The sequence below is a fragment of the Penaeus japonicus genome, unplaced genomic scaffold, assembly GCF_977035675.1.
Source record: "Penaeus japonicus unplaced genomic scaffold, GWHDUDI00000001_assembly GWHDUDI00000019, whole genome shotgun sequence".
In the NCBI taxonomy this organism is placed as follows: Eukaryota; Metazoa; Arthropoda; class Malacostraca; order Decapoda; family Penaeidae; genus Penaeus; species Penaeus japonicus.
Genome location: NW_028234421.1, coordinates 31007796 through 31024959, shown reverse-complemented (window position 1 = coordinate 31024959; position 17164 = coordinate 31007796). Strand labels below are relative to the sequence as shown.

At 32.9% G+C, this 17164-nt stretch overlaps 4 non-coding genes across 4 annotated transcripts in view; all 4 read right to left on the bottom strand.

Moving 5' to 3' along the window:
- Positions 1-555: 555 nt before the first annotated feature.
- On the bottom strand, positions 556-717 carry LOC122263256 (U1 spliceosomal RNA). Its single transcript, XR_006224055.2, has one exon. It is a non-coding gene; the product is annotated as a U1 spliceosomal RNA (small nuclear RNA).
- Positions 718-5217: 4500 nt separating this feature from the next.
- On the bottom strand, positions 5218-5361 carry LOC122263275 (U4 spliceosomal RNA). Its single transcript, XR_006224073.1, has one exon. It is a non-coding gene; the product is annotated as a U4 spliceosomal RNA (small nuclear RNA).
- Positions 5362-15711: 10350 nt separating this feature from the next.
- On the bottom strand, positions 15712-15852 carry LOC122263271 (U4 spliceosomal RNA). The gene has a single exon (XR_006224069.1). It is a non-coding gene; the product is annotated as a U4 spliceosomal RNA (small nuclear RNA).
- A 1181-nt stretch (positions 15853-17033) lies between these two features.
- LOC122263278 (U1 spliceosomal RNA) overlaps positions 17034-17164 on the bottom strand; it is a 162-nt gene continuing 31 nt past the window's right edge. Inside the window, exon 1 of the small nuclear RNA XR_006224076.2 lies at positions 17034-17164. This exon is cut by the window's right edge and continues 31 nt beyond it. This is a non-coding gene — a small nuclear RNA (U1 spliceosomal RNA).

Genomic DNA, 17164 nt, shown 5'->3' with positions numbered 1-17164 from the left:
CAATGTGATTTATTCGAGATTGTTTTTACCCCGCAATGCCCTCGCCTGCTATCGGACATATATATATATATATATATATATATATATATGTGTGTGTGTGTGTGTGTGTGTGTGTGTGTGTTCTAACAGACGTAATTAGTTCTTCCTATAAGGTCCATGTTGCCCATCCTAACGATTCCGTTAATGGTTTACTAAAATAACTATAAATGGGCAGTACACATTATAGACAGTCCTTTGGTACTAACAATATTTGTCTAAGATGTGATTATGTAATGACCATATCAAATCTATATTACTCAATGCATTAAGTAAATAAAACAAATGGTTATATATCTGTTTATACTTATCAATATCCGATGTAGACATCAAGATTAATTTTCTTTTACTAAATGTAATTTGGGTTTAATTGGTAAATCAACTCAAGCGCACTTTACGATTGCTGTAAAATCTATAAAGCCAATAGGTTTTAGTGAATTTGGGTTAATCATCATACTTGCTGGTGAATTTGTGGATTACTTTGTGACATATCAACGCATTAATCATTTGTTACCATAAAAGGGGATAGCGCGAACGCAGTCCCCACTACCAAAAATTGCACACTCGAGTTAACCACATTTGGGTTAATCGCAGGGGTCAGCGCCACCGGAGTGCAATGGTGAGCCTCGCCCTGGGAGAACCGCCTTCGTGATCACGGTATCTCCTGTGCCAGGTAAGTATGCTTTCAATTCCCCTCCACCCGTCCCAGAGCAGACTGACTGAGGACCGAAAGCACGGAACACACCCATTAAGCTGTGCTTCACTGCCTTTAAACTGCTTTTGTTTATTTACTTTTATAGTATCTTCCACCCACTGATATTCCAAATTAATTGCATCAGTGATACTCATAATCAGATACGATTGTTTAAGCTTACCATATAAAAATATATTGACACAGGACCCATGAAAGTCATTTTCGTATCACGTGATTGTCAGTATGTGCCATGGCATCTAGTAACCGACACAAAAATAAAGATATCTGTACATACTGTTTATAATCAAATAGTCAAATGGATTGCGCATATACACTGGTAAAATGGAATGGTTGATTTAGAAACGCAATGTTTAAACCGAGATGAGGATTACGCCAACACATTACATCATCTTAGATTTACTTCCGCTATGTAACACAAAAATACAAATAAATGGAGCTGTTATCGTTATCATTGTACTTCTTATCATTATGAATAATGTGATCATTATCATTATAATTGTCATTATTTGTTATTATCATTGTAATTACTAATTTCATTGTTAATATTGCTTATATCATTATAATATGTATCATTATCATTATAAACTATAATGTCGTTATATATTCTATAATTATAATAATCTTACCATTACAACTTTAATCACCATTATACTTGTCATCATTATCAATATCAATCTCATTATTATTATTTTCAATATTGTTATATTATCATTATTTTGATATTACAAACTTGTGTGTGTAACAGTTGTCAGAGCTGTCGTAGTTTTTCCAGTATCAATAAATTCATTTAATAAAAAGAAACCGTAAGTTAAGATTTTATCGACAAAGGAATCAGTCTTAAATTACAATTATCCTTCACTCTGAACGATTTTTTGTTTTTATTGTGAGGTCAATGTCACGTGACTCAGGATCTATAGACCATGACATGACCTTCAATAATTCCCGTTACGGTCACTTGGTGTTACAATGGTCTCTGTTGATGGGTATTTTGTAATGAATATTGATATAGCCTGATTTATTATCTCTTAATCTGCAAGATTTTTAATACTGACTTAGATAAATGAGCAAATGTATTTACTTACACTGTAAACAGATTGATGCTAAATCATAATTTTGAACGAATAATTGCAGTTACACCCACAAGAGAAATACCTTTATAGATATGAACAACTAAAATTACCATGTACTTACTGGTAATCAGATCGGTCCTGATGCTAATAGTAATATTGACATTGGCTATGGTGCTATTAGTAAGAATTATGATACATGTATTGATATAGATAATAATGACAAATGTATTGATATAGACAATAATGACAAATGTATTGATATAGATAATAATGACAAATGTACTGATATTAATAGTAGTAATGAAAAAGTACTAATATTTATAGTAATGACAGTAAATGTATTGATATAGATAATAATGATAAATGTAGTGATATAGATAATAATAAGGATAAATGTATTGATATAGATAATAATGATAAATGTAGTGATATAGATAATAATAAGGATAAATGTATTGATACAGATAATAATAAGGATAAATGTACTGATATAGATAATAAGGATAAATGTTCTGATATAGATAATAAGGGTAAATGTACTGATATTGAAAGTAATGATGAAAAATGTACTAATATTTATAATAATGATGATAAATGTATTGATTTCGATAATAATAATTAAAAAATACTAATATTGATAACGATAATAATATCAAATGTATTAATATCATAATGGTGATGGTAAATGCACTGGTATCGATAACAATAATGTTAATGTTCTAATACAAATGATAATAATGATAAATGCACTGATATTAATATCTATGGATGTGCTGATATCGGTAATGATAACAAATGTACTGATATTTCTAATGATAACAAATGTACTGATATTTCTAATGATAACAAATGTACTGATATTTCTAATGATAACAAATGTACTGATATTTCTAATGATAACAAATGCACTGATATTTCTAATGATAACAAATGTACTGATATTTCTAATGATAACAAATGTACTGATATTTCTAATGATAACAAATGCACTGATATTTCTAATGATAACAAATGTACTGATATTTCTAATGATAACAAATGTACTGATGTTTACAATGATAACAAATGTACTGATATTTTTAATGATAACAAATGTACTGATGTTTACAATGATAACAAATGTACTGATATTTCTAATGATAAAAAATGTACTGATATTTCTAATGATAACAAATGTACAAATATTTACAATGATAACAAATGTACTGATATTTACAATGATAACAAATGTACTGATATTTACAATGATAACAAATGTACTGATATTTACAATGATAACAAATGTACTGATATTTCTAATGATAACAAATGTACTGATATTTCTAATGATAACAAATGTACTGATATTTTTAATGATAACAAATGTACTGATATTTTTAATGATAACAAATGTACTGATATTTATAATGATAACAAATGTACTGATATTTATAATGATAACAAATGTACTGATATTTATAATGATAACAAATGTACTGATATTTATAATGATAACAAATGTACTGATATTTATAATGATAACAAATGTATTTATATTAGTACTGATAATAAATGTACTGGTATTAGTAATGATAACAAATGTACTGATATTAGTACTTATAACAAATGTAATGATATTAGTACTGATAACAAATATACCAATATTAGTACTGATAACAATTGTACTGATATTAGTAAAGATAACAAATGTACTGATACGAGTAATAACAATGATGGTCATAATGGTAATGGAGATAAATTTGCTATAACTAAGAAAGGTGGTAACGGTATTGCCATTTATTAAAGTAACCATAGTACATGACCAATATTGGAAGTAAAACTTATTCTAAATTCTGTAAATCACGTCTATGTTTATGAACATGTTTGAATGACGAAAAAGATATTTAACCTTGACTCGTAAAAGGCTGTCAGGTCAGGAACCATTAATATACCTCACCCTCACTCACATTCCCATCAGTGCCACTGTCGTCGCATCTTCAAGATGGATAACTTTGAACATAATTTTTGGGGTCTGCCTATTGTAGCTACTGATGCACCTTTGCATGATTGGACGTTCGGAGACGTTATGGGGACGTTTACATCAAAGGACATCATGAACCAAATACTTGGACTGCCCTTACCTCCTCCGAAGAGACAGTGTGTTCGCCCCACAAGTGGTCTTTCTTGGAGTCACCCAACGTCTTGGAATACAAATGATTTCATTCCGACAGTTGAGAAGTGTCCTTTACAATCGGATTTGGAAACTTTTTCAGTGCCACAACTGCCTCAGCATGGGATGGTTACAAGTTCGCCTACTCCAGCACCTCCTTCGGTAAGCCAAGAATTCAAGAGCGCTGTCGGTCCCGTTACTGTCACCTTCATGTCGCCGTCAATAACAACTACGCCAACTGGTCCTTCACCCTCCGCACACAGAAGGAAGAACGCCCACTGTCACCTTTGCGACAAGCGATTCGAAAATCGTTACAAGTTAAAGATGCATTTGAATACCCACACGGGTGCCCGACCATTTACGTGCGATGTGTGCGGGAAAGGCTTCATGCGAAGAACCACTCTCAACTCTCATCGTACCATTCACGAAGATTCTCAGTTCTCATGTCCCACTTGCAACCGCACCTTCAAACGTTCGTCTGAACGGCTTATTCACATACTGTTGAAGGTGTGTCTACGGAAGCAGAGAATCCTTCGTCGGACCACCAGTGGTTGGTTTTGTGATGTGTGCAACGAAAGCGTTCCTGTGCCGGAGGAACATCTTTGCCCAACCAAAGGTCGACGTCGTCAGTGTCCTGTTTGTGGAATCGACTTCAATGGGCAGCGCGACCACAAGATCTTGACTCATGTCCGACAATGTCATCCGGAGTTCCTCAACAATTTGTGATCAATTGTACTTTTTAGTTCCAGTGATTCTTTCCCAGTGGTACATTTTTTCAGTAATGGAGTTTTGGTAAATAAAGAGTATAAATTGATATTGTGTATACGTCTATCTTTTATATAATCTAGTCAAACCTTGAAGAACATATAATGCCTGTCATGATTACACTTTTTTTCAAATAATGTATAATTATAATGTTCACTTCCAGTCGCGGCACCATCTACAATGCAAGGCACATTTGCAACTTCAGTAGTAGCACATAGCGACAAGCCACATAAGGCTCACCAAAGTAATTTGGAAACTGAATCCATTAAACGACACAACAGTAGATTTCACCTTTTTTTTTTTTTTTAATACATATGTACTTTTTATCGACAAATAATATTTTTGGCCAGAATAGGTAATCTTTAACTTTAAGTCGGTTTATATGGTTTTATCTTTCACTGGAAAACTTTCACCTTATTGTATCTTTGATTAAAATTTGGCATTAGGCAATGGATAAAAAATAGGGCAACGGAAGGCATGCCGATTTTGCCATCATTTCAAAAATGAATTGCCATGACCGTTGGTCTTTCACGACGACCAGACGGGGTATTGGGAAAAGTTTTCAATAGCAATAATTCCATCTCGGATTAACCTCATTGGATACGATACTGCTATCGTATCATTATATCACTGTGAAACTAAATATACATATTTGTATTTAAAAAAAAAAATCTTTTTACACCGTTGAGTATAAAACAAATCAAATCTCACTATCATATTTTATAATTACAAATATTGCTCATTGCACGGATGTTCACTAAACCAAAGAAAATTCTCGCATCTTCCTGTACTGCTAATTAAAAGAGAAAAAACATTTCAAATAACAAAAAAAGAAATAAAAAGTCACTGATGGTGGGTTGAATGACCTTTAACTTTTGACGACATATGTATCTTGTATATATATATATATATATTTATAATAAATAATTACATATATACATATACATACATAAACTCATAATATATATATATATATATATATATATATATATATATTTATATATATATATATACTTGCATACATATATATTTATATATATAAAAAATAATACATTTATATAGATATATTATGATATAGATTAAATATATATATATATATATTTATATAATCATTATGTGTGTGTGTATGTATATATCATAGATGTGTATTATGTATATTTATGTGTATATATATATTAATATATGTATATATATGTATTTATATTTTTATATTTAAATATATATTTCATACTATACGCATTACAATTGAATATACATATATACCACTATATCCTATATATATAATTATATATATATATATATATATATATATATATATATAATATTAATAATATAAATATATATATATATATATATATATATTTAGCAGAAAGTAATTACTCTGTTGGACGCATTAAAATTTTAACGGACATAGTACCCTAAATATAATAAATATATATATTAAAAATATAACATAATATATATATATATATATCTATAAATTATATTACCAAAAAAATAATAAAATGTAAGTTATGGCTTTAGATTTCCCTCACCGGCCACTGCGCAGATCTGACTGGGACGAAAGCACGGATCAAACCCATTAAGCTGTCTGCATTGCCTTTAAACTGATTTTTTTTATTTACTTTTATAGATTCTTCACGACTGATTTTCCTTAATTAATTGCATCAGTGATACTCATATTCAGATACGAATGTTTATGGTTACATATAACAAATATATTGAAATCGGTACCCGAGGAAGCCATTTCGTTATGACGTGATTGTCAGGCATAACATTTAGTATCATCCAAATGTATGTGTGCTATGGCATCTAGTAACCGAATACAAAATAAGCTATCTGTACATACTGTTTATAATCAATAGTCATCTGGATTGTTCATATACACTGGTATAATGGAATGGTTGCTTAAAAATAAATCAAGAAAGGGCATTTTCTTTAGCGTTTGACTAAGGTTAAATCCCCATTTGGGACTTTGCTATTCATTTTATTCTATTAAATGATGCGGTAATAAACTAATTCCTTAAATCAATATATTCGTTACCATTGACATAATTTGGAGACGTTAGCGCATTGGTTATTCTTAGAAAAATACGCGTAGCCTATCCTAAGAGATTATCCCTAGGAGAGTAATAGTATCGGTATGTTTTATTGTTGTACTTAAATGCTCTATTACGGATATTTTGTCCTGTCTCTCTTACTGAATTTCCACTAGATCACTCATAAATACATGTAAAATTACATTAGAGCAATCTCCAATAATGTTCTATCAACCTAAATAATCGATTTGAAATTCATAAATATCAAGTTAATTATGAATAGTTAAACGGATAGTGCATTAATATTAACAAAAATGAAGTGGTTGGTTAAAATTACAAAACAGAGAAAACGCATTTCCTTCAGCGCAGACTATGGTAAATTCCAATTGACGTTGAATTAACATTTGTTTGTCCTTATTATTCCATTCCACAACTGACGGTCAGAGTACATTGTTAATTCGTCCAGGACAACACGGATAATATTTCATACATAAAACAGGTGATTTTCACGAGATTATCCCCGCGGGGGCTAACTATTGTCCTCTCTCTATTGGCACCTGAAATGCATTATCCTAAATACTTTGTCCAGATCATCTTACTGGATTTCGTCTCCAAAGGTTCAGCGCTGAAAACAAAATGCTATATTCGTCGCGCAATGTCAGGTTATTCAGTTGTTCACACATACAATTTCAAATTAAAAACAACAAAACAAAATAGATCAAACACATAAAAAACATAATATAATGTTCTATCAACCTAAATAATCGATTTGAAATTCATAAATATCAAGTTAATTATGAATAGTTAAACGGATAGTGCATTAATATTAACAAAAATGAAGTGGTTGGTTAAAATTACAAAACAGAGAAAACGCATTTCCTTCAGCGCAGACTATGGTAAATTCCAATTGACGTTGAATTAACATTTGTTTGTCCTTATTATTCCATTCCACAACTGACGGTAGTAAATTGGTTACATTCTCACAGAACACACGGATAATATTTCATACATAAAACAGGTGATTTTCACGAGATTATCCCCGCGGGGGCTAACTATTGTCCTCTCTCTATTGGCACCTGAAATGCATTATCCTAAATACTTTGTCCAGATCATCTTACTGGATTTCGTCTCCAAAGGTTCAGCGCTGAAAACAAAATGCTATATTCGGAATGTCAGTTTTTCTTACACATTTAATAAAATTATTGTCGAATCTAAAAACGATTCAAGATTCGTAATTAATATTACAATGTAAACTGTATATCAAATTTGTTCAGTTGATCATATTCGGACGTCGCTAAATAATACTAATAACTAATAACTTCATATTCTTATGATGTCATTTAGGCATTATTCAATATTGGTATCTATATTATAATTATCATATATTAATAATGTCATTAATATCATTCACACCAATATCATTCACATCAATATCATTCACACCAACATAATTCAAATCAATAACATTCACATCAATATCATTCACATCAATATCATTTACATCAATATCATTCACATCAACATCATTCACATCAATATCATTCACATAAATATCATTCACATCAATATCATTCACATCAATATCATTCACACTAATATCATTCACATCAATATCATTCACATCAATATCATTCACATCAATATCATTCACATCAATATCATTCACATCAATATCATTCACATCAATATCATTCACATCAATATCATTCACACTAATATCATTCACATCAGTATCATTCACGTCAATATAATTCACACTAATATCATTCACATCAATATCATTCACGTCAATATAATTCACACCAATATCATTCACATCAATATCATTCACATCAATATCATTCACACCAATATAATTCACATCAATATCATTCACACCAATATCATTCACATCAATATCATTCACATCAATATCATTCACATCAATATCATTCACATCAATATCATTCACATCAATATCATTCACATCAATATCATTTACATCAATATCATTCACACCAATATCATTCACATCAATATCATTCACACCAATATCATTCACATCAACATCATTCACAGCAATATCATTCACAGCAATATCATTCACAGCAATATCATTCACAGCAATATTATTCACATCAATATCATTCACATCAATATCATTCACACCTATATCATTCACATCAATATCATTCACGCCAATATCATTCACATTAATATAAAAAACATCAATATAATTCAATATCATTCACATCAATATCATTCACATCAATATTATTCACATCAATATAATTCACATCAATATCATTCACATCATAATCATTCACATCATAATCATTCACATCATAATCATTCACACCTATATACTTCACATCAATACATTTCACATGAATAACATACACAACAATATCATTCACATCAACATCATTCACACCTATATACTTCACATCAATACATTTCACATGAATAACATACACAACAATATCATTCACACCAATACCATTCACAACAATATAATTCACATCAATATCATTCACATCAATATCATTAACATCAATATCATTCACACCAATATCATTCACATCAGTATCATTCACATTAATATCATTCACATCAATATAATTCACATCAATATCATTCACGTCAATATAATTCGCACTAATATCATTCAAATCAATATAATTCACACCAGTATCATTCACATCAATATCATTCACGTCAATATAATTCACAAAAATATCATTCACACCAATATCATTCACATTAATATCATTCACACCAATATCATCCACATCAATATCATCCATATCAATATCATTAACATCAATATCATTCACATCAATACCATTCACACCTATATAATTCACCAATATCATTCACATCAGTATCATTCACGTCAATATAATTCACATCAATATAATTCACATCAATATAATTCACATCAATATAATTCACATCAATATAATTCACACCAATATAATTCACATCAATATCATTCAAAACAATATCATTCACATCAGTATCATTCACATCAATATAATTCACACCAATATCATTCACATCTATATCATTCACACCAATATCATTCACATCAATATCATTCACACCAATATCATCCACATCAATATCATCCATATCAATATCATCCATATCAATATCATTAACATCAATATCATTCACATCAATACCATTCACACCTATATAATTCACATCAATATCATTCACACTAATATCATTCACATCAATATCATCACAACAATATCATTCACATCAATATCAGTATATGTATATGTATGTGTATATATATACATATATCATATCATATATTATATATATATATATATATATATATATATATATATGTATATATATATATATATATCATATCATATATTATATATATATATATATATATTTGTATATATATATATATAATATATATAACATATATATATGATATATATATATATATATATATATATATATATATATATATATATATATATATAGAGAGAGAGAGAGAGAGAGAGAGAGAGAGAGAGAGAGAGAGAGAGAGAGAGAGAGAGAGAGAGAGAGAGAGAGGGGGGGGGGGGGGGGAGGGAGGGGGAGAGAGAGAGAGAGAGAGAGAGAGAGAGAGGGAGAGGGGGGGGGGGAGGGAGAGGGAGGGAGAGGGAGAGGGAGGGAGAGGGAGAGGGAGAGGGAGAGGGAGAGGGAGAGGGAGAGGGAGAGGGAGAGGGAGGGAGACGGAGAGGGAGAGAGAGAGAGAATAAAAAGTGACAGAATTGCTGTCAACGAATGCCCCAACACTTGGAAATTACAACATGGTCTTTCTACTTACCTTCTCTCTACAGTTATCTCTCTTCAAGTACTAAAGATGAAAACTATGCTTCACAATGCTGTTTCATCATAATCACGCCCTTCAATTCTAGTATGAGTGTAAGCAAAATCAGTAGTCATCAACTTCACAATTCAGTCTGGGTTTCTATGTTATACTGCACTATATATTTATCTAGCACTTCATTACAATTCCATTTTTTATCACAAGAATACACGATCACTCACCATTCACTGACACTGCACATAAACAGTATAACGCATATAATAGTGATTTCACAATAACAACACGAAGTATCTCGCAATTATTCATGTCAATATCTCTATCGCTCAAAAACCTCCGCTAGTATATGTTTGCACAACAACATGAAGTAACTTGTAATTAATCATTTAAATATCTCTATCGCTCTAGACCTCCAAATGACCGTAACATCACTTTTTCGGGTTTCAAGGACAACTGCGGCACGCGTAGTCCACTAATAGTGTTGCCAAATAAGGTGCGTCAATAAACTCGTCTTTTGATTGGTCGAATTGTAGCACCAGCCCTTTCATTGGCCAGGTCATGTAAACTTTGCCGAAACAGAGAGGAGAAAGTGTGATGGCAATGTTATTATGTTAATGGGATCTTTGAAGTGTTCAAAATACAGTACATGTAGAAAGAGAGATTCTCACATCATATAACAAATACGTTTCACATATACGGTTCGTTCTCTAAATTAAGTATCTTTAGGGTATTTCAAAATAGTTACGTATAATACCATTAATCATCACATATTATTGTGATGATTTTGATATTTCGTTATGTTCGCGTTAAAATTATCTTCGGCACGCTGTTCTATTACAGTATATATAGATTTGGGATATAGAATGTATTTATTATCATCTTAATAGAATTAACTTGTTCGTCATTACTGTGTATAATTGCAAACGATGGTATAAGCGTCTATTTTAATGCTAACGGATGAATAAACTTGATTTTTGATCACAAGTTCGTTTGACAGCTACATTATGCTTTTGAAGAGATAATTTCAGTTACACACAAAATTTGGAAAGTAGCAATACACTTGATAATTACATTGATATTGACAAAAGTAGGATTATTGATATTAGCTGTGGTGACGATAGTAAGAATAGAGATAAATGGATTCACATCGGTAATCATAATGGTAACGGTAATGATCCGATAATAAAACGAGAGTGTCATAGATAATTACAATGATGGGAACACCACTGATATTCTGCGTATCATGTACAGGGTCTATGAATGTTTAATTGTAGAAAATAAAGTCATGACTTTGACCAGTAAAGATCATTTTCAGGTCAGGAACCATTAATATATCTCAACCTCTTTCGCACTCTCATCAGTGTCGCTGTCATTTATTATAATCATTTAGAGCACAACTTTTGGGGTCTGCCTATTGCAGCTATTATGAGGACGTTTTCATCAAAGGACATCATGGACTATCTACTATCTACTGCCTTTACCTCCTCCGAAGAGACAGTGTGTTCGCCCCACAAATGTTCTTTCTTGGAGTCAGCCAACGCCTTGGAATGCAAATTACTTCATTCCGACAGTTGAGAAGTGTCCTTCACAATCGGATTTGAAAACTGCATCAGTGTCTCAACCGCCTCAGCATGGGATGGTTCCAAGTTCACTTACTACAGCATCACCATCGGTAAGCCAAGAATACAAGAGCGCTGTCGGTCCCTTTACCATACACAAGGTCTTGACTCATGTCCGCCAACATCATCCAGAGTTCCTTAACTCTTTGGGATTATTTTTGTCCGAGCCCTAGAAGCCTGTAGAGGAACATCCCCAGGCCCCGATGAGATTCGATATGAGATGATAAAGCATCTTAATCATGATGACATGATTAAGTTGCTAGAAGTGTACAATGATTTTTGGAAAAGCCAGACTTTTCCAAATTCATGGCACTTCGCCCACATCATTCCCATATTGAAAGGAGGGGGAAATCCCAGATCCGCCATCTCTTACCGCCCAATTGCGTTGACAAGTTGCTTATGCAAGGTCATGGAAAGAATTGTTAATAGTAGGCTATTGCATTTTTTAAATACCAGAAATTTACTAGTTGACGAGCAGTGCGGCTTCCGAAAGGGACGTCAAACTCTCGATCAGCTAGTAAAACTGGAAAGTCATATTCATGAGGCATTTGCCAAAAAGCATTTTTGATATCAGTATTTTTAGACATAGAAAATGCCTACGACATGACTTGGCGACATGGCCTACTCAGAAAACTTTATGCTTTCGGATTACGTGGGAACTTGCCTTGTTTCATCCAAAATTTCATTTCTGACAGAACTTTTTCTGTCAAATTGTTTTCTGACAATGTCACTTTCTCGGGCATTTTTGTCCAGGCAAACGGGGTCCCACAAGGAAGTGTCTTGTCTCCAACATTATTTCTATGTATGATAAATTACATTTTACCATCTCCTCCTCGGAATCTTAAATACTCACTGTACGCCGATGATTGTGCATTATGGCACTCCAGCAATAATGCAGAGTTCTCGGCAAATCAGATCCAATTGGCACTGGATATGATTCATAACTGGGGCCTCCAGTGGGGTTTTAAGTTTTCCATTAGAAAGAGTATTGGCGTGGTTTTTACACATAGGAGAAAGCCCAACATCAGGCTAACTCTAGACAACCACCCAATACCTATTCAAAATTCAGCTAGATTTCTTGGACTACTCTTTGATAGTAGATTAAATTGGAAAGACCACATTGGTCAGTTAAAGAATAAATGTCAAAAAGCACTCAATTTATTAAAGTGCATTTCTGGACACAAATGGGGAGCTGATAGAAAGTCTTTACTGATGTTATATAAATCCCTGATTAGGTCTAAAGTAGATTATGGGTCAATCGTGTATGGCTCGGCAACGAGCTCAACTCTGAAAGGACTGAATGTAGTGCAGAATGCATGTTTACGCGTCTGTCTTGGAGCCCTTATGTGCACTCGCACCGAGCGCCTAGAGGTAGAGTCGGGAGTACCTCCCCTCCGTCTTAGACGCGGCCAGCTTGCGCTAACTTATGCCGCCAAGGTAGCCAGGCAGCCCCATCATCCTAACAAGGATGTTTTGCGCCGGCAGTTAGGGCCCCAGCACCGCGGCGGAAAGCCTCTGTGCAATAGACTCCATGACCTCACAGATAAAGTCGGTATAGATCTCTCAAATATAGCACCGTGGGAGATACCCAATTTTTCTACCGTTGTAGACGGGCTACCATCAGCCAAAGCCACGGTGTCGGAGGTGGAGGTACGCCAGAGGTTCAGAGAGATCCTAATTAAACATCTTTCCTTTTTTTATTTATATACCGACGGGTCCAAGACAGACGAGTGTGTGGGAGCGGGTGTATGGTCGACTGAATGTCAGTTGAGATTTCGATTGCCGAATCATACATCGATCTTTCTTGCTGAACTTTTTGCAATAGATAAAGCTTTAGATTTTGCCCTATCGACGACCCACGATAGAATAGTCATATTTTCAGACTCGTTAAGTTCAATTAAAGCCATTAAATCACTAGAAACCACCTATAATGAAATACAGGGTAATATCATTCGTAAATTGCATAGTGCCAATAAAATAAATCAAACTGATATGGGTACCTGGACACTCGGGTATCCATGGAAATGAACAGGCTGACAAACTAGCCGGGTCGACTGGCGATCTGGAGCCTGGTATTGTCCGCACATATCTCAGGTGTTTTGTCTCTTTTATAAAAGCAAAAATCCATCTCCTGTGGCAGAGTGAGTGGACCGACCTCACAATAACCAACAAAACAAAAGAAGAAATAGAAATATGGGACACAGCCCACAGAAAAGATAGAAGGGAGGAGGTGGTGTTGGCCCGCCTCAGGGTAAATACAACAAGAATGACCCACCTCACTCCATACATAGAAAAAAGATTCCCTCCGCAATGCCAACAATGCAATAGCAACCTATCCATAAATCATATATTAACAACATGCCATAAATTCAATAACCAAAGACAATAATAAAAAATTATTTACAAACCAAAAATATAGCATTTAATATAAAAAAATTATTATAAGACAATGAAAAAAGAGTCAGTAAAGTAATCACTTATCTAAAGAAGACAAAACTTTATGACCTTATATAGATTGATAAAATAAAATGGAATCATTGGCTTAATAACCTTGGCCTGTGCCGCTGGTTGATAGCCAATAAATCCAACAAGCAAGCTAGCAAAGATGATTTTTACTTCTTAGCGCCAATGATTGTTACTCAGCGGTATTTTTTTCAGTTATTGATTGCGTTTTGGCAAAGAATATGTAATTGATATTGTCTGTATGTCTGTGTTGATTTTGATTTGAAATAAGCTATCAATGCCAGGGAGCATGGAAATATAGATAATAACCATCATGTCAATGTGAATATACCTTTTTTTCAAATAATTATTTTTTTTCAAATAATAGTTAAAATATTCAGTACCAGCCGCGGCTCAGTCTACAATGTAAAGTTCATTTGGAACTTACACAGAATCAGCCGAACTACCAGCTTCAGTAGTAGCACAAACGCCAGGTTCATGTAGACATCGACAGGTCACATAATTTGGAAACAAACCATCAAATGATGCAACAGTACATTTCACAGCAGTTTCTCTTTCAGGAGATAGTTATATTGGTTAAATCCAATTTGTGCAAACCGTAATGACAAGCGATACGTCGAAAGTAATTGTATTATTTGGATTTTTTATGAAATTACTAAATGCTGTTTTCTCTTTTTTTTTTTTTCCAAGACAAATAATATTTTTGATCGCCAGGTTAATTAAGTGATCTATATAAGGTGAGTTCATGTTTAACTGTGGTCCTCATAAATCACTTTAACTTTGAGTCGGTTTGGTAGATGTTTTCGTCTTTCCCTGGCATAACTTTCACTTTCACCTTCGAATTGTATTTTAAATTTAAATTTGACGTTAGGCAGTAGATAAAAATGGGCCAACGGAAGGCATGCCGATTTTGCCATCATTCCAAAAATGAACTATTAACCTGACACATCCACTATAAAGTTACTATTAGAATGGTTAATCTAGAAAATGCAGAGAGTACCAGGTAATCATTTAATGCTAACATTGTTAAGTTTGCAGCCCTGAAGTGGGCTATCAAAAATTGCCTTGGCCGTCGGTATTTCACGACGTCCAGGCGGGGTATTGGTTAAAGTTTTCAACTAGCAATAATCGCACCTCGGTTGAACCTCATTGGTTACGATACTGCCACTGCGCAAAGCTAATTGGTAACTAATACACCCACAGCCAACCGGTTACTACTGAGGACTTCGTGAAACTATATATACATATTAATTTTGTATTCAAAATAGTATAAAATGTTTCCCTTTTAACACCGTTGTCTATAATAAAAATTAAATCTCACTATTTAATTCTGTAATTACAGATATTGCTCCCTGCACGGATGTTTAATACACCAAAGAAAATTATCGCATCTTGCTACATACAGTAAAAATAATAATAATAATAATAATAAATAATAATAATAAAATCAAAAAGAAGAAAGTAGTAGAAAGTCATTATTCTATCAATGTATTGATTTAATGATTTTCTACATACGTACCTAATATAAATAGACATACATACACACATATATATATAAAGTGGATGTATATATACATATACATGCTTTATGATATATATATATATATATATATATATATAACTATATATATGATATATAGTTATATATAACATATATACATACACACATATATAATATCTGAGTGTGTGAAAATTTCCAGGGAAACCCCATTTGAAGAGGTCGCATGGAAGACATACCTTTGTAGCAATGTGATTTATTCGAAATTAATCGTTTTTACCCCGTAATGCTCTCACCTGTTATGGGGGCATACACACACACACACACATACACACACACACACACATATATATATATATATATATATATATATATATATATGTGTGTGTGTGTGTGTGTGTGTGTGTGTGTGTGTGTGTGTTCTAACAGACGTAATTAGTAGTTCTTCCTATAAGGGCCATGTTGCCCATCCTAACGATTCCGGTAATGGTTTACTAAAATAACTGTAAATGGGCAGTACACACCATAGACTTTCCTGTGGCAATAACAATATTAATCTGTGATGTGATTATGTAATTACCATATCAAATCTACATTACTCAATGCATTAAGTAAATAAAACAAATGGTTGTATATCTGTTTGTACTTATCAATATCCGATGTACACATCAAGATAAATTTTCTTTTACTAAATGTAATTTGGGTTTAATTGGTAAATCAACTCAAGCGCACTTTATGATTGCTATGAAATCTATGAAGCCAATAGGTTTTAGTGACTTTTGGTTAAACTTCATACTAGCTGGTGAATTTGTGGATTACTAGGTGACAAATCAACGTATTAACTAATCATGTGTTATCATAAAAGGGGATAGCGCGAACGCAGTCCCCACTACCAAAAATTGCACACTCGAGTTAACCACATTTGGGTTAATCGCAGGGGTCAGCGCCACCGGAGTGCAATGGTGAGCCTCGCCCTGGGAGAACCGCCTTCGT